This window comes from Chiloscyllium plagiosum, unplaced genomic scaffold (assembly GCF_037043375.1).
Source record: "Chiloscyllium plagiosum isolate Xiang-an unplaced genomic scaffold, Cpla_swu_hap1 HiC_scaffold_39, whole genome shotgun sequence".
NCBI classification, from domain to species: Eukaryota; Metazoa; Chordata; class Chondrichthyes; order Orectolobiformes; family Hemiscylliidae; genus Chiloscyllium; species Chiloscyllium plagiosum.
In genome coordinates, this window is record NW_028270177.1 from 9,215,022 (window position 1) to 9,234,687 (window position 19,666).

At 41.9% G+C, this 19,666-nt stretch overlaps 1 protein-coding gene across 1 annotated transcript in view; it reads left to right on the top strand.

Moving 5' to 3' along the window:
- LOC122540812 (uncharacterized) overlaps positions 1-19,666 on the top strand; it is a 59,986-nt gene that overhangs the window by 21,102 nt on the left and 19,218 nt on the right. Inside the window, exon 3 of the mRNA XM_043677021.2 lies at positions 4,951-5,000. The gene's annotated coding sequence lies outside the window, so the exon portion shown is untranslated. The remainder of the gene's footprint in view (positions 1-4,950; positions 5,001-19,666) is intronic.

Below are 19,666 nucleotides of genomic sequence, written 5' to 3' on the forward strand. Positions count from 1 at the left end.
GATTACAGGAAAGAATACCTGATGTAGTCTCATCACCTTCATCATGTCTAGAAAGGAAAGGATCCTCTACCTGGGAGCAGCTGTTGGCCCTCATGGCTCGAGCAGTTTCCTCAGCCCCATGAAAGATTGATGGGTCCCACTGTTAGCCTGGCCCCTCACCCTGAAGGTGGAACCCTGACGTGGGATGAGGAAAATTACAAAAGGGAAGGGAAATCTCAAATGAACCTGCAACCTTGGAAATCCTGAGAAGAATAAATCCAAAAATCAAGAGGGTGAGCAATGGAAAAAACATTACAGAAATTTATTCCCTGAGTTTTACCAGAAATCAGCCAAGTCTAATTTCACAGACAGTTTTTCTGCATGAATCTCCAGTGGGTTTTCTCACATTATCATCCCTAATGAACCAGCTGCCATGATCTGTTGGTGACCACTCATCCAATACTAGCCCAATTTCCCCACTTGTTGTAGGTAGGATTACTCACCACTGCCTTGACAACTGAAGTTGTTGATGAATAATAATCTATGCTAATAAGCCTTTCACTGCTTATTAGACAGAATCTTGTCTTACAGAAGAACTAGGAGCAGGAGTAGGTCATCTGGCCCCTTGAGCCATTCAGTAACACCAAGGTTGATCTTTTCGTGGACTCAGCTCCATTTATCCGCCCGCTCACCATAACCCTTAATTACTTTACTGTTCAAATATCTATCCATCCCTGCCTTAAAAACATTCAATGATGTAGCCTCAACTGCTTCTATGGACCTCCTATGGACCCCCTCCAGTGCCAGTACATCCTTTCTCAAGTAAGGAAACTAAAGTCTTAACGTTGAACACTTGATTTGAAAATGAGACCTTTTAATATTGATGTAAAGAAGATGCTCACTGGACAAATTCACCACACAACTTTCTCACCATGACCCACATCATTTAGAGACTGGGGCGATTCTACCTTTTGTCTGCAAAGAATATGGTTAAGGATGACCTCAAGTCATTTTTATCCTCCAGAAGGAATATCTGCTTCCACAGGAGTTGATGGCCTCGTGGAAATGTCACTGGCCTGCGAAAATAGAGCCCCAAGCTAATGTGCAATGTGGATTTGAATCCCACCATGGCAGATAGTGAAATTTGAATTTGATAAAATCTGGAATTTAAGCAAAAGGTTAGTCTAATGGTAATCATTTTTTAAAAAATATTAAAAACATTTTCTTTACAAAATTATAATATTACAAATATATGAAAATATAACATTACAACAACACCAATAAACAATAAACCAACTACTATACTACTCTACAAAAGAACTCACAACTACACTCATATAACCATTGTTAATTGTTGTTAAAACTCATCTGGTTCACTAATGCCTTTTCAGAGAAGGAAATTTGCCATCCTAACCCGATGTGGTCAACATGTGAATCCAGATCTTTATGGCGAATGATGTTTTAAAAAAATTCTTGACACTTCTTTTTAAACAAATGGAAATTTATATTTCACTGTATTTTGAAGCATTGAAGATATAACTGTAGCTCCACAGGTCACCCAAGTATTAATGGTTAAAAGGAACTAAGCTTTACAGACCCCAGGAGATTAGATGATGCTGTAACACATAGTGACCCATAATAATTCTCTCCTTTCACATACAAAGTGCTAAGTTTAATCTTAGATCTGTGGAATTAGCTGATCTGAAACAAGAAAGGAATGAGGAAAATAAAAGTCCCAGCTGTGTTTTCTAGCACTTTGAAAATTTATAGTGAGTGAGCTATAAATCTCCAGGGAGCTTTCAAACTTGAGTCTGTGGATTGTGCCTGGACTGATGAGAGAGATACTGTCAATGGCTTTTCGTATCCCTTTAACAGGAAGAAGGAAACTCATCAGAATTCTTACTTTTGAATACAATCAGGAGATCAAGCTCTGACAATAATAAAATGAAGATAAGATTTATTCAATGGATTTCATAATCTTCAGCTCCTCCAAAGCACTGTACAGCCAAAAAGCACTTTGTGAAGGCTGGCCCCTACTGTAATGTAGAAAACACAGGAGTCAGTTTACACACAGTAAAATTGCACAAACAACTGCGACAATGACCAGAGAACTTGTCTTTAAGGAGGGGCTGAGGGATGAACATCAGCCAGTGAATAAGGAGGACTCAGCCTTAATAGTGGGATCTTTTGTGTCTGCCAGAGAGGGGAAACAGGGTCATCGGTTTTATTCCAAACACCATCACGACTGAGAGGGACTGGGAGTGAACCTGGAACAGTACTTGTCCTCAGAGCAGATGAGAATGTAACCGCTCTGAGGCAAGAGTGTTACCCACTGGACGATGCATGACAACATTTTATGGTGCTGACATCAAGGCTGACATAAATAATGCACATGGATTACTGGGAAGTGCCAGACTTGTTCAAAAATACACTCCGGCAAGGTCACACTTTCAGCATTGCTGGTTAAAGTGGTGTTTTTCTCTTGATCTTTGACAGCTTGCTCTCTCCTGACCTAGTCAGTGATTTTAATCTCTGTGTGATCTCTCACATTACACAAACAGGTTCAAAGCTGTAAAACTTAGGCTGAATGGAATTCAAAGCCCAGATTTTCTGTTGTACTCCACTTGTAGAAAATTCATCAAAGGAGCTATTTCTTTCCTCACTTGGTATGTTTTACTGGGGGTGATGTCAAGTAGATAATTGAACTGGCCAAGAATACAAAAGCAGAATTTTACCAGAAATTGGCCAGCAGTTATTTTTGTCGAGGGTTTCTCTCTGCCATGCCCAGTCACTTTTCTCATGCTAAACGCGCGTCATTAAGTGTGCACCACACCCTCTATGATGCCCTACTTATTGAGCTCTCATCCATCCCTCCACCCATCACATGAGGGCGTATTCACCTGGGCTTCCTGACATTGGCACCATCTTTAAAAGGCCATTGTGCACCCAGTCAGTCTATAGCTGTCGTGCAGAGTCCATGTCCTTTGCCCTTAACATGGCAGATAAAAGGAAATGGTGCCCTGCTTTGCCAAGAGGGACCTGGAAGTCCTGGTGGACAGGTTGGTGCAGAGCAGAGCTCGGAGCAGTCCATGATACCAGACCCTGACAACCTGGACCAAAGCTGCCACCCAAGTTCAGAGAAATGTCCAGCAGTATAGGAAGCTGAGCAGTGATCTTCTCCACTTGACCAGGATAAGTGCAAACATCTTTCCACCACCATCTCACAGTCACTCTGTTTCTGCATCCACCTCCCACCAAGTCTCTCAATGCACCATTCTCACTGTTGCATACAATATCGTCCCTCACTTGCTATCACCCATCCAATACCCCCAGATTAATAACCCTACTTGTTAGCAGCAGCTCCCACTCATTCAGCTCACATCACCAATTTTTCTCCTCACCTGCACCAGTGTCAAAGTTGCCATACATCTTCAGCTCACTCAATCCCTCCCTTTGTCATATTCCAGGAGATAACCACCCACAGTAAGGCAGGAAGACGCAAAATGGCTTGGCGGGGTTACCAACCTCTGTCTCTTCAGCCCCAAAAAAGAGAGGAGCTAGACTGTGAGAGACCATGCCCAAGCCCCTGGACTGATATTGGATACTCCCCTTGTTGCCCTGCGCCAGGCTCCTCTTGATTATGGAAACCTCGATCAAATATTCCAATCTTTGCTTTCCCAGAGAAAACCATTCCAGCTTCTCCAATCTGTCTGCAAGAATCAAGTTCTTCCTCCCTGAATTTTTCTGATTCCTCTCTGTTGCTTCCACATTCTTAGAAATGTTGAGCCCAGAACTGGATTTTGTATGGTTACTCGTATTAACAAATCTTGTATGCATTGATAACCACTCTCTCAAACTGTCCTGCCACCTTTAATGGTTTCTGCACATATATCCCTAGGTCCCTCTGCTCCTGCATCCACTTTAGAACTGCACCCTTAATTTTGTATTGTCTCTCTGCAGTATTCCTTCCAAAATGAATTGGTGTGAGGGATGCCTGCAGTTGGCACCCAGCTAGAAGGAGGACTTAGCTAGATGTTGCCACAAATCCTTCTTGTAATGCCAGATTACGGTCTTACTAGTATTAAGTGGTGAAGCCTTGACCACAACAGGTCTTTGGCAGAAGAGACACATATTTAAGTAACAAATAAGTAGTTTATTACATTGTTGTAAAAAACACGTTCCTTTAACATCTAACTGGATAACCAAATTACACCAGGATATGATTGCTGCAATAGGTAGGTACTAATAAAATATGATGTTTTCTAAAAGGTACCAGGCTAAACCTTAGCAATGTCACAGTTACTTCAAAACTCAGTAATGCCTTCCAGAGATTGTCATTTTAATTGTCAGTTTCCATGATCCTGGCAAAATAGCAGGGATGAGATATACATTATTGTGGTAGGCAGTATCCCCACAAGCTGAAACCAAAGCTGGATTTGGCAAAATGGAAAATTCCTGCCTGAAAAAAAGTACTACAATAAAAACACATTTATATTGCAACTTTTAACATACTGAGACAATCAGAAACTGACTAGGAGTACATTAGAATAGTCAAGATTGGAGGTAAGAAAGGGAATGGTTGAGTTTTCCAACTGCAGATGAGCTAAGGCAGAGGCAAGAGACAGGCAATGTTGTATGGGCAGTCTGGATGAGAGAGACAACACGATGTTGGATAACTAGCTCAGGATCAGGTCGGTTACAACGTTTTTGAAGTGCTGTTTAGCCTCACACAGCGGCCAGGTAAAGTGGTAGGGTCACTGTCTAAGGAATGCATTTTCTTGCAGGAACTGATGGTAATAGTTTTGGTCTTGCTAATATTTAATTAGAGTGAATCTCTGCCCATCCAGTAATGTATTATTGCAGTGTGTCAAAGCAGAGGGAGTGGAAGGTTGGAAGTAGTAGTGGTGAGAAAACGATAGACATCAGCAGCAGGCTTACTTTTTGATAATAATTCTGGATTTTTTCTTATAGGCCAACTTCCTAAATTCCGTTCTAGAAGATCAATGCTGAAAAAAACAGAGGTAAGGGTGCGATATTTTTCTGCCATTTCAGTAAAGCTCTACAATAAGAATAATGTATTTTTCATTTATTTTTCTTCATATACTACTGTTTAATTGAGATCTCTCTGTGGGAAAAAGAATAATCGCCCTCTACTAGGCCTTCTGTTCAGGTGAGGAGACACATGTTGGGGACACCACCACTCATTTGAGCCCTTCCTGCCTTACTATGGGCTGTTTCTCCTGAAACAAGACAAAGGGAGGGATTGATTTCAGATGAAGGTATATAATTTCTCAAACACTTTCTAGATTCAGAAATTGAAGGATTGTAAATCTTGCTCTGTCATTTCCAAGGGGAGCGAGGGAGAAATGAGGGAAGTCTGGACTGATTAGAAGAACATTGGTGTATAGGAGATTAATACAGGCTGAATAAACTGGGACTTTATTTACTGGAGGGTAGGAGATTGAGGCATGACCTTAGAGGTTTATAAAATAATTAAGCATATAAACAAGGTGTCTTTTCCCTAGGGTGGGGCATTTCAAGACTACGGGCATATTTTTAAGGTGAGAGGAGAGAGATTTTAAAAAAGACATGAGAGGCAATGTTTTTATACAGAGGATGGTTTGTGTGTGGAACAAACTTCCAGAGGATATGGTGGATGTGGATGCAGTTACACTGTTTAAAAGACATTTAGATAAGTACATGAATAAACAAAGATTGGGACTAGCCTAGTTTGGGATTATGGTCAGCATGGACTGGTTGGACTGAAGGGTCTGTTTTCATGCTGTATGACTCTATGACTGTGCGAGAGATAGAGTAACCGATGCACCAAGTGTGAGTTGACCAGAGGGGGTTCATGTGGGTATGTAAAGGCTAGATCATAGTTGACGAATTTAGCTGAATCTTTTGAGGGACTCACTAACATGCTGAATAGGGGAATGTTTGTGGGTGTTGTTTGTGAGGTCTTCCAGAAGATTTTTAGTAATGATCTGTGCAAGGAATCATTAAGGAAAGTGAAAGCCCTTTGTATTAGAGGGAAGCATCTCGGCTTTCTTTTGGGAAGGAAAGCCACTGTCCTTACCTGGTCTGACCTAAATGTGACTCCAGAACCACAGCAATGTGTTTGACCCTACACGTTGGGCAATTATGGATGGACAGTAAATATTGGCTTAATCAGTGAATAAAGCAAAAAAAATCTTGTGACATGGCTCGGTGATTTGAGAGGAGGAATACTGTGTTTGGGTTTGTCTTTACTGATACAACCTTCAGTTGATACACCATCATGGATTACTTTGTTGGACGCGAGGGATGCAGTGTTCATTTCTACATTACTGAGATACTGCATCCTTCGATGTTACTGTTTCCACTCTTGTTACATCTAGATCTTTAACCTAACCCACGGCTGACCATTACCTAGCTTTTCCAAGCTTTGACAAACCTTTATTTGCACACTGTAGATTTTTATACTGATCTCTGTACGATAGTGCAGGATACTCCATCCTCTGTCTTGATAGCATGTGAATGCCAATGTCAGTGTCATATTATCTTATATACCAGGGGTGTCCAATCTTTGAGTGAGGGGGCCACATTTCAATTCTTTCCTCACTCAAGCGATTGATGAACAACTTTCAGAAAAATTATATTTGGAATACCTTTGAATATGAACTTCCAAATGAAGTTGAAAATATGAAGAAAACTCAACTTGCTTGAAGGAAAAATGTCAAAGCAATAAACTGATAAATCATGTAATGAAAAATTAATAATGATGACCATATGGAAGATATAGACTGTAGGGAAATAGATGGTGACATCTTACAAAATGTCCAGATTACAGAGGAGGAAGTGAAATGTCTTGAAATGGTTAAAGGTGGCTAAATCCCCAGGACCTGATCAGGTGTTCCCGAGAACTCTGTGGGAAGGTAGAGAAGTGATTGCTGGGCCTCTTGCTGAGATATTTGTATCATCGATAGTCACAGGTGAGGTGCCAGAAGACTGGAGGTTGGCAAACGTGGTGCCACTGTTTAAGAAGGGCAGTAAAGACAAGCCAGGGAACTATAGACCGGTGAGCCTGACCTCAATGGTGGGCAAGTTGTTGGAGGGAATCCTGAGGGACAGGATGTACATGTATTTGGAAAGGCAAGGACTGATTAGGGATAGTCAACATGGCTTTGTGCGTGGGAAATCATGTCTCACAAACTTCATTGAGTTTTTTGAAGAGGTAACAAAGAAGATTGATGAAGGCAGAGCAGTAGATGTGATCTATATGGACTTCAGTAAGGCGTACGACAAGGTTCCCCATGGGAGACTGATTAGCAAAGTTAGATCTCATGGAATACAGGGAGAACTAGCCATTTGGGTACAGAACTGGCTCAAAGGTAGAAGACAGAGGGTGGTGGTGGAAGGTTGATTTTCAGACTGGAGGCCTGTGACCAGTGGAGTGCCACAAGGATCGTTGCTGGGTCCTCTACTTTTTGTCATTTACATAAATGATTTGGATGCGAGCATAAGAGGTACAGTTAGTAAGTTTGCAGATGACACCAAAATTGGAGGTGTAGTGGACAGCGAAGAGGGTTACCTCAGATTAGAACAGGATCTGGACCAGATGGGCCAATGGGCTGAGAAGTGGCAGATGGAATTTAATTCAGATAAATGCGAGGAGCTGCATTTTGGGAAAGCAAATCTTAGCAGGACTAATACACTTAATGGTAAGGTCCTAGGGAGTGTTGCTGAACAAAGAGACCTTGGAGTGCATAGCTCCTTGAAAGTGGAGTCGCAGGTAGATAGGATAGTGAAGAAGGCGTTTGGTATGCTTTCCTTTATTGGTCAGAGTATTGAGTACAGGAGTTGGGAGGTCATGTTGCGGCTGTACAGGACATTGGTTAGGCCACTGATGGAATATTGCATGCAATTCTGATCTCCTTCCTATTGGAAAGATGTGAAACTTGAAAGGGTTCAGAAAAGATTTACAAGGATGTTGCCAGGGTTGGAGGATTTGAGCTATAGGGAGAGGCTGAACAGGCTGGGGCTGTTTTCCCTGGCGTGTCGGAGGCTGAGGGGTGACCTTATAGAGGTTTACAAAATTGAGGGGCATGGATAGGATAAATAGGCAAAGTCTTTTCCCTGGGGTGGCGTGTCCAGAACTAGAGGGCATAGGTTTAGGGTGAGAGGGAAAAGATATAAAAGAGACCTAAGGGGCAACTTTTTCACGCAGAGGGTGGTATGTGTATGGAATGAGCTGCCAGAGGATGTGGTGGAGGCTGGTACAATTGCAACATTTAAGAGGCATTTGGATGGGTATATGAATGGAAGGGTTTGGAGGGATATGGGCCGAGTGCTGGCGGGTGAGACTAAATTGGGTTGGGATATCTGGTTGGCATGGACAGGTTGGACCGAAGGGTCTGTTTCCATGCTGTACATCTCTATGACTCTGACTCTATATGAAAGTGTCAAACAGCAGAGCTAACTCACAAAACCTTTCATATTTTCCTTTTCACTTATCAGGGATAGATAGATGAGGTCCCAAGTCCTGGTCACCAGGGAAGAGAAGGGAACTGGGACTAAGCTAAGGAGTTGGGTTGACCAAACCTTGACCCTGTATTCACCTCTGGGGTGAGCAGATCTTGGTGGAATCCATTGAGGGTGGGGGTTAGAAGCAGGTTGCCTTTTATTTTGCATTTTTCTCTTCTCCTGTCCCAGTGTGTGGCTAGTTTGTATGGAACAAGAAGAAGCATGGTGAGGGTCTGTGTGTTTGTGCCTGGTTCAAAGACTTCCATGCATTCAGACTCTCACACACATAAACAAACTCGCACACAGACTCTCACACACACACACACACTCACACACAAACACACACTCACACAAACACACACTCACACATGCAGACACAATCGCACACAGAGACTTACACATAGACTCCCTCACACACAGAGACACACATACACAGACCCACAGACTCATTCACCTGCACAGACTCACTTGCACACAAACACACAGACCCATTTACTCAGACTCATTCACACAGACTCACTCACTCATTCACACATGCACAGACACAGATACATATGGACGAACACTCACCGACTCCCACTCACATACAGGCTCACACTGAGACACACACACAGATTCACTCACATACTGACTCACTCTCTCTCTCTCTCGCGCGCACACACACACGGACTCACTCACCCTCACACACTGAGGGCAGGTGGTAATGTCATTGGACTAGTAATCCAGTAAACGCAGGCTCATGTTTTGGGCATACAGGCTTCAGTCCCATCACAGCAGATGGTGAAATTTGAATTCAACAAAAATGTGGAATTAACAGTTGGTCTGAAGATGACCAGGTACCTATTGTTGATTCTCATAATGCCCTTGAGGGAAAGAAATCTGCTGCACTTACCTGGTCTGACCTACATGTCACACAAGACCCAAAACAACATGGTTGACTTGGTGTAATTAGGAATGGGCAGTAAATGCTGGTCTAATCAGCAATATTCACATTCCATGACACTCACTTACAACTGTAATGACGCAGCTCCTTTAACAAGGTTAGATTGTCCTTGTTTTTTTTGAGGAGGTCGTAGTCATCGAAATGTCTGGGGTTGATCTGCTTGAGAATGCTTCCAAGTTTAAAAAAACACTTGTGGAATGGAAGGTGAGTGGCCAGTTCTCCCGGCACAGCTTTCCTCTGGTTTGGTTTGGTTTGTTTTTTTTCAGCAGTCTGGCTGTTCACTGAAAGCAGGCAGCCCGTTTGAGGCTGCTGGTCAAAGAAACAGCTACATGGAAGAGGGTGTTCCATGCTGAATCTCTCTGCCACTTCTCTCTCTCTCTCTCTGTCTCACTTGTAAGACCCTGTGTTTGATTTTATTTTTTGTGCTAACTAATGTTTATGGGGATTATTGGAAGTATTTGGAACAGTGTCATTAAGTTGGGATAATCTGTTGGGTTTTCAAATCGGTTAAGTTATTCTATATTCTGTTCTCTTTTCTTAGTGTTTCATTTGGTAACCTTGTAAGTAAATTCTGTTTTGTTTAAAACAAAGTGGTTTTACCAACTGCATCTCTATTGGAATATCAACTTACACCTGCTTAAAACAACTAGAAAAGGGCGACTTTCTTGAAATGCCTGAGGGGGTCTGGTCTGATTCATAACAGATTGGAGGCTCTTTGCGGGATTTGTTCTATAGTTCCAAATTGGGGCAAGGGTTGCTCTACTGAAAGGCAGCAAGTGGTAGGTGTTAGTGTCTTTTTGTTCTGGGTGTTTAAACAGAGCTTGGGGCAGCAATGGCTCTATCAGCCACTTAAGAGTTTTCTGGGGGTTTGAAGAAGTAACTTTGGGGATTTTATAAAAGGTGATTAAGGCCAAGCTGCTGGAAATAGCAAACAAGCTGGGGTTGCTGAGGAAAGGAGAGATAATTACAGCAATAGCTCAGCGTTTAAATTTGTTGGAAATGCCATTAGAATATTTAGAGATGGCTAAAATTCAATTGAAAATGAAGCAGCTTGAGCTAGAGGCAAAAGACAAGGGCAGCACAGTGGCTCAGTGGTTAGCACTGCTGCCTCACAGCACCATGGTCCCAGGTTCGATTCCAGCCTTGGGGCAACTGTCTGTGTGGAGTTTGCACATTCTCCCTGTGTCTACGTGGGTTTCCTCCGGGTGCTCCGGTTTCCTCCAAAGATTTGCAGTCCAAAGATGTGCAGGTGAATTGGCCATGCTAAATTGCCCCATATTGTTAGATCAGTTAGTCAGAGGGGAATGGGTCTGGGTGGGTTACTGTTCGGAGGGTCGGTGTGGACTGGTTGGGCTGAAGGGCCTGTTTCCACACTGTAGGGAATCTAATCTAATCTCACACGGAAAGGACAACTGAAATGAAACAGTTTGAATTACAATTAAAAGCAGAGGAGAGAGAGAAAGAATTAATCGCTTTAGCAAAACAAAAAGAGAGGGAGAAGAGAGAGAAAGGGAGAGAGAGTTTGAATTTTAGAAATTGGCACTTAGACAGGAATGTCAGCTTAAAAGGATGGAGATGAAGGCTGAAAGTAAGCTGAGCGAGGATGAGCAAACCCATGGGAGCCAAAAGCCTGGTGAGAAACTGTTTAAGTATATCCAACCATTACCTAAATTTGACAAGGATGTGGAAGCCTTTTTCATCTCATTTGAAAAGGTGGCTAAACAAATGCGGTGGCTAGTGATCATGTGGGTTTCGTTGATCCAAACAAAACGTGTAGGTACAGCTAGTGAGGTATTTGCATCACTATCAGAGGAGATATCTGGGGAAAAAGAGGAGGTGAGGAAAGCCACCTGAAGTGCATGTAAGCTTGTGCCAGAAGCCTACGTTTCAGGAATCTTAAGGAGGGACCCAATCAAACCTACCTTGAGTTTGAAAGGATCAAACAAAGTAATTTTGATAGGTGGATAAGAGCATTAAAAATAGAGCAAACTCCTCTTAGAGAAGAGTTCAAAAATTCACTTCCTGAACTAGTGAGAACTCATATGGAAGAACAGAGAGTTAAAACGACAAGATTAGCAGCTGAAACGGCTGGTGATTATGAATTAGTCCACAAATAAAAGTCCACAAATAAACAGTCTTAAATCTGTTTCAATCTGTGAGGGATAGAAATTGGGGAAAAGAGAAATCTTCATGTGGAAAGGGAAACTTAGGTCTCAGGGAAGATCATAAGGAGAACTTATCACAGGGTAAAAAGGAAATCCTTAAAGGGAAAAGAGAAGTTAGAAAGCTCGGTGTTTTTATGACAACAAAGTAGGCCACATGAAATCACAGTGTTGGTGGGTTAGGAAAAGCACTGGGAAACCAGATATAGGAAAACAGGATAAGCCAGTGAATTTTGTTGGAATAGTAATGGGAAGCACAGTGGAGGCTAGAAAGCTGCACCAAAATGTACAACCCAGTTGGAGGTTAGTTAAGGAGCAAGTGCAAAACCTTCTTAAACCACATACCCGTGAAGGTAGAGTTTACTCTCATAGGCTAGCAGCAGCAGGTAAAGAGGTTACACTATTAGATGCAGGATCCTCTCAATCTATGACGTTGGAAGATGAGAAAGTATGTACCTTTGAAGGACTATTGCAGAAAAGGTGCTAGTAACATGAGTTCTTGGTGAGATAAGAAGTGCTCAGTTATGTAAAGTGAGGTTAGAGTGTCCAGTGAAAAGTGGATAAGTCATAGTAGGAGTACTGGACAAACTCTCAGCTCCAGCAATACAATTTGTCCTTGCTGATGATATAGTCGATTCACAGGTAGGTGTGCTGCCAACTGTGGTTGAAAAGCCAGTGGAAACTCAGGCAAATGAACTGTTGCAGGGCACATATCCTGGAATTTTTCCTGACCGTGTGGTAACAAGGTCACAAAGTCACCAGTCGAAACAGGAGAAATCAAAGAGCACAGGTAAGAAAGTTGACGTGGAATTAGCAGAGACCCTGTTTGATCAGATGATTGAGTCAAACCGGGAGCAGATAGATGACACAACAGACATCTTTATCTCAGATAAATTAATCGAGTTAAAGCAGAAAGATAAAAATTTAAAGCAATTATATCAAAAGCATACACCAAGAAAGAATCCGAATGTATCCCTGAATGCTATTATCTTAAAAACGATGTCTTAGTGAGGAAATGGAGACCACCACATAATCAGGCAGATGAGAAATGGGCAGAAGTCCATCAGGTCGGTTTGCCAGTAAGCTATAGAAAGGAGGTGTAGTAAATGGCACATGAGCTGCCAGTGGTGGGTCATTTAGGAGTGAGATAAACTTAAGCTAAAATAAAGGAGAAACATTTCACTGACCTGGACTGCACAAGGATGTCGTTGAATTTTACCAGACATGTCATACATGTCAGGTAATTGGAAAACCACAGGTGGTAATAAAACCCGCACCTATAATAACTATTCCTGCATTTGAGGAACCTTTTAACTAAGAGTCTTAATTGACTGCGTAGGACCCCTACCTAAAACAAAAACTGGGAATCAGTATTCGTTAACAATAATGGATGTGTCCACTAGATTTCCAGAGGCTGTTCCATTATGCACTATCACAGCTAAAAGGATTATAGAGGAATTACTCATATTTTTCACTAGATACAGACTACCCACAGACATACAATCAGACCAATGGTCAGACTTCACATCGTAATGTGAGGAGCACTAGACATTAAAGACCATGTCGAGGACTTGTAGTCAAGACTATCCAGATGATTGGAATAAGGGAATTTCATTTGTACTTTTTATGATCAGAGATGCATCAAATGAATCCACCAAATTCCATACATTTGAATTAGTTTTTGGGCATGAAGTAGAGGACCATTAAAATTGATTAAGGAAAAATTGGTTAGTCATAATTCTGAGACCACATATGGACTATGTGTCATAATTTAGGGAACAATTAAACAGAGCTGGGAAGTTGGCTAGACTGCATTTAAATATATCACAGCAAACAATGAACCAGGAAGCAGACAAGGAATCGGAGATAAGGTGTTAGTGTTACTTCCAGTGATAGGTGAACCTTTAAAAGCAAAATTTAATGGACCTTATTAAGTTGAAAGGAAATTGAGTGAGATGAACTATTTGATAAGGACTCCAGACAGAAAGAAATCTCAAGGAGTGTGTCATGTGAATATCCTCAAAAAGTATTTTGACAAGGAAGGTAAACCAAAGGAGATTGTGTTATTGGTTACATTGCAGAGGGAAGGATCAAGTTCAGAGGATTCTGAACTGGACATTTCTCAAGTTAAATTGGGCAATGAGGAAATTGTCACAAATTGGAATAAATTATTGATTTACCTTCCAGAAGAAAATCAAAATGATCTGAAAAGGTTATTATTATCACATTGGGAGATACGTGGAAATAAGCTGGGAAGTACTAACTTAATTATGCATGGTGTAGATATAGGAGCTGCTGTTTCGATTAAGCAACATCCTTCTAGGCATAACCTTCTAAAGTTGACATAGGTTCAAAAGGAGATTGGACGCACGCTCCAAAACGACATAATTGAAGTGAGTTACAGTGACTGGAGCTCACCCATAGTCATGGTGCCCAAACCAGATGGTAGCCAATGGTTATGTGTGGACTTTCCCAAAGTCATTGCAATTACAAAGGCTGATGCATATCCGATTGCGAGTTTGAAAGACTGTGTTGAAAAGGTAGGACAAGCATCTTATATTTCTAACTTGGACTTGCTCAGAGGATACTGGCAAGTACCTTTGTCCAAAAGAGCAAAGACAATTTTGGCTTTCATAATACTGAATGGACTGTATCAGTTTAAAGTCATGCCATTTGATATGAAAAATTCGACTGCCACGTTTCAGAGACTAACCAATAAGGTTATTGCCTGATTACCCAATTGTGTCCTATACATTGATGACCTGGTGGTTTTTAGTTACACATGGAAGGAACATTTGCAACATTTATCAGACTTCCTCGATGGACTTCTGAAGACAGGCTTGCTGATGAATCTGGCTAAAAGTGAATTTGCCAATGCCTAAGTCATCTTCCTGAGCTATATTGTTGGACACGGACAAATGACCCCATGGAACGCAAAAACAAAGGTAATTGGGGAGGTTCCCATACCATCACCAAAAAGAACAGTACGACGGTTCCTGGGATTAAGTGAGTTTCATTGAAAATTCATGCCACATTTTACCAGTGTGGCTGCTCCACTCACTGAATTGCTAAAGAAAGGCCAGAAGTTTCAGTGGATGGCAGACTATCAGGAGGCATTTGACAGCCTGAAAGCTGCCCAGTATTAGCCACACCTAATTACGCAAAGCCATTCATGCTATTGATGCAAGGATGTGGATGTTGGTGCTGTATTCTTGGAGGAAGACGACAAGAAGATAGAAAGACTTATCAGGTATTTCTCCAGGTAATTGAACATTCACCAGCAGAAATACTCAACAGTTGAGAAGGAGACTTTGAGGTTCGTGTTGCGTTACAGCATTTCAATGTTTCTGCTGCTAGCAATGTATCTGAGACAATCATATACACTGACCATAACCTATTGAAGTTTGTGGAGAAATTTAAGCACAAAAATGTCAGATTGTTTAAATGGAGCTTGGTGTTACAGCCATTCAATGTGAAAATTATGAATGTGGCAGGATGAGAAAACGTGATTGCCGATGCAATGTTGATACCTGAATGAGAAATGGAGGTGTTTTGTGGCAGGAGTAAAACATATTGAAACAGAATGTAGTTGTGCATATTTGCAGGTTATTGTCAAGGTAGTGGTAGAATACTGACAGTGTAAGATTAAGGGGTTTTAAAATGAAGCCATCTTTGGATCTTGATGGGTTTTTTTAAGGGGGTAGATGTGATGATGCTACTCCTTTTAAGAAGGCTAGGTTGCCCTTGATTTTTGTTTCAGGAGGTCGTAAAGACACAGACTCTGAAATGTCTGGGGTTGATCTACTTGACAATGCTTTCACATTTAAAAAAAAACAGTTGTACAATGAAAGGGGAGTGGTCAGTTCTCCCAGCTCAGCTTTTCTTTGGGTTTGGTTTGGCTTTAGCAGTCTGGTTGGTCAATGAAAACAGTCAGTTAGGTTGATGCTGCTGGTCAAAGAAACAGCTACATGGAAGAGGCTGCTTCAGGCTGCCATCTGTCTCTCTCCTGTAAGACCCTGTGTTTGATTTTACCTTTTGTGCCAACGGATTCTTATGGAGATTGTTGCAATTAGTTGGAACAGCATCATTAAGTTGGGAGAATCTGTTGGGTTTTCGGATAGGTTAAGTTATTCGGTGTTCTTTTGCTTGTGTTTATTTGGTAATCCTGTAAATAAATTCTGTTTTGTTTAAAACAAAGTGGTTTGACCAACTGCATCTCGACTGGAATATCCCCTTTACACCTGCTTAAGACAACTAGCAAAGTTAGGGTCTTGGCTACTTTCTTGAAACATTTTGAGGGGGTCTGGCCTGGTCCAGAACACAAAGGTCTAGGTGGCCCACTCTGCCAGTTTGACTGCAGTTCTTCAGAAGACTGGCTTTTGCTGGTAGGAGGGTGAGAGTCTTGTTTCCCACAATGGATTTCTCCACCCACGATGGGCCTCTCTCTGTCCTGCCCAGTGCAAGTGTTGTAGAACCATAAAATTGGTCACCCCTACTTACCTTCCCACCAGCTGCTGATTGTCCAATCTCAGACTGTTTTTTTCTTGTATTTCCTGTCGGCTGTTCAGCAGCAATGAGTGAGGAACAGCCTCACTCTCCAGCATCTTCCAAACATCCACTTGACTTGATTTGATTTGATTTATTATTGTCACATGTACCTTGGTACAGTGAGAAGTTTTGTTTTGTGTGCAGTACAGGCGGATCATACCAGATAAAGATCATGGCATGATTGAACAGAGCAAGGCATACAAAGTTACAGCTGCAAAGATGGTGCACAAAGAGCAAGATCAACATTAGATTTGAAATTTGAGAGGTCCATTCACAAGTCTAATAACAGCAGGGAAGAATTAGAATCCCTACTGTGTGGAAATAGGCCCTTCAGCCCAACACGTCTACACTGACCCTCCACCTTACATTTACCTCAACTAATGCACCTAACCAATACATCCCTGAACACTATAGCACAGCCAATTCACCTAACAGCCACATCTTTGGATTGTGGGAGGAAACCCACACAGACACAGGGCGAACATGTAAACTCCACATAGACAGTCACCCGAGGCTGGAATTGAACCTGGATCCCTGGCACTGTGAGGCAGCAGTACTAACCACTGAGCCACTGTGCAAAGCTGTTCTTGAACTTGTTGGTACGTGTGCTTAAGCTTTTGTAACTTCTGCCTGATGGAGAGGTTGGAAGACCTGGGAGGGAGGGGTCTTTGAGGATGTTGGCTGCGTTCTGAGGCATTGAGAAGTGTAGGTGGAGTCAACGGATGGAAGGTTGGCTCACGTGATGGTCTGGGCTGTGTTCACAACTCTCTGTAGTTTCTTACATTCCTGGGCACAGCAGTTGCCATAATGCATCCAGATATAATGCTTTCTGTGGTGTGTCTATAAAAGTGCAACTTAATGTGGGCATGTCCATGTGTCTTGATCTAGGCTTTGTGGTTTACATGGAGACTCCACACACTGCTAAACAAACTTGTGATGCATCATTGTGTTATTTCCATGTGCATTCCCATTATAGCACAGAATATATAAATTAAGATATGAAAAGGGATATTACCAAGGCAACTGCATGGGGACCTCATCTTTTCACCACATAGGCAACTTACATGAAAGATTGGGTTGCTGCATGTTTTAGTTTGCAGATGATGCTCAGTTGTGAGACATAGGATGTAGTGTGGGTGGCAATAGGAAGTTATAAATGGGTAAAAATAGGACTGGTAAAAGTTTAATGTAGGTAAGCATGAGGTCACCCACTTTAAATCTGAGACAGAAAAATTACACTTAGAAGAAGAAATGCAGTTGTGGTAATATCACTGGACTTGTCATCCAGAAACAAAGCAACAGTTTACAACTTTTGCTGGTCTCTCTTTTTCTGGGATCTCTCTGTTCTTGCTGCTCCTTTGAACCTTGTTGCCACGGCTCCTGATTTGCACTTAACTCTATCACTGGTTTCTCTACTTGTGGGACCTCCCCAGTGCTGCTGTTCCTTTTTACAATCACTGCCCCCAGTCCCGAGTTCTACACAGCTCTACTGTTGGTCTCTCTGCCATCAAAATCTCTTCAGTATTTTTTTTAAATTTCAAATATATATTTTATTCCTAAAACTATCTTTACATAAATAATCACTAAAGCAGTTCAGTTCTGAACACTGCCATATGAAGAAACAAACAAACATTGGAGTTTGACTCTATCCAGCAAATAAACCAAAGATATTTGTTACTTGTATAAGATTTAACTTGCATATATTTCAGGCATTGGGAGGGTCCAATGACGGAACGGACTCCCATTTAACTTCAGCAGAAAGACCTGAAATGGCGGCAGCTGCTCTAAGCTTTAGTGCATCCTTCAGCACGTAGTCCTGGACCTTGGAAAGTGCCAGCCTGCAACATGCAGTCAGGGTCAACCCCTTGTTCTGGAAGTTTTGGGCAGACCAAAGAGCGTCTTTCACTGAGTTGGTGGTCTTTCAGACACAATCGATTGTTTGTCAGGGTGCGTGCGTCACTGGGGAACAGTCTGTAGAGCACAGAGTCCCATGTCACAGAGCTGTTCAGGATGAACCTCGACATGAACCACTCCATTTTCTTCCAGAATTCCTTCGCAAAGGCACATTTAAGCAGGAGGTGTGTCAGTAGCATCCTCACCCAGCCACCCACGGCTGCTTCTCTCCGGTATCGCTGTTCCTTTTTAACCTCACTGCTGCCTCTCTGGGTCTATCTGCTTCTGTCTCACTCTGCCACTCCTTTCGATGTTGCTGCCTGTGTGTCTTGGGGTTCTCACCCCCTCCTGCTCCTGTGTATTGGTGATGTTTTAAACACACAATATGACAAGAAAGCTTTGTTTTCACAAGACTAGAAATTGATCAATTAACCAATATGGCTATAACCCTCTCTGCAGCCTTGTTTTTCCTTTTTCACATGAGAAGGTGAAAGATGACCCAAATTATCTTTGCCTCTGTTATACCGGATGATAATTAATATTAATTTCTGTCACTTTGGGTCAGTTACTTAAGAGTACAAGTTTCCAAGGTGGGTCAAGGGGGGGCTGCCTTGCTCACCTCATTTGATGGAGGTTCCTGTGTCTGCGGCGTAAAAGAATTACAGGTGAACCCCTCCTGCAGTAAATGGCTGTGCTTCAGGATTTGCACTTATGCCTCAGGAGGAGGTATTCAGCAATGCTGACCACAGTTATTTTACCCATGACATTGGCTCCCACAATCTCACTAACAAATTCCTTGTATTAACATTTTCTTTTACAAATTATAAATGATTTTGTCTCCCAGCAGAATAGAACAAAGGAGAGGTAGAAATATCACAGCAGCAGCAGCAGCAGCAGTATTGTCCTGGCAACCAGAAACCACAGACTTCTTGCATTGTTGTCACAATTCTGAAGCTTTTTATTCCACCTCAAGTAATTTCATTTCCTAAGGGAAAATATTAGTATGCTTTCTCAATGTATGTAGAATAACAGAATGCTGCTTTGTAGCTTACCTGCTACCGCATACACATGGAATTCAGGGCTTGGACAGCTACCCAGTTATTGTAGCCGCCATTAGCAATCTCCAAGTTTATGCCTGGCATTTGTGGCTGTCATAATATTAATAAACAACCAAAAATATCTCATCATGATCCAGAGTGTCACTCTATGTGTGTTGACACGAAAAGTTTTGAGTCATGGTAATCTGGATGCAGGAGTAGGTCATTGAGTCTGTCATTTTTGTACAGCCATTCATTTAGGTCATAACTGGTCTATAACTTACCTGTTTAGGTATATATCCTTTAATACTCTTGACTAACAAAAATCTATCAATCTCACTAGAAGACAGACTGGGTCAGTTCAGACTATATTCACAGGGGGTTAAAATTCCAACAGGACTGCACAGGGTAAACACAGAGAGGGCATTCTTGCTGACCAGAGAGTCTAGAATTTAAGGGTCACAGTCTAAGGCTATGAGATAAGCCAGTTAGGTCTGAGATGAAGAGAAGTACATTCACCCAGAGATAGGTAAAAATCACACAACACCCAGTTATAGTTCAACAGATTTATTTGGAAGCACTAGCTTTCAGAGCGCTGC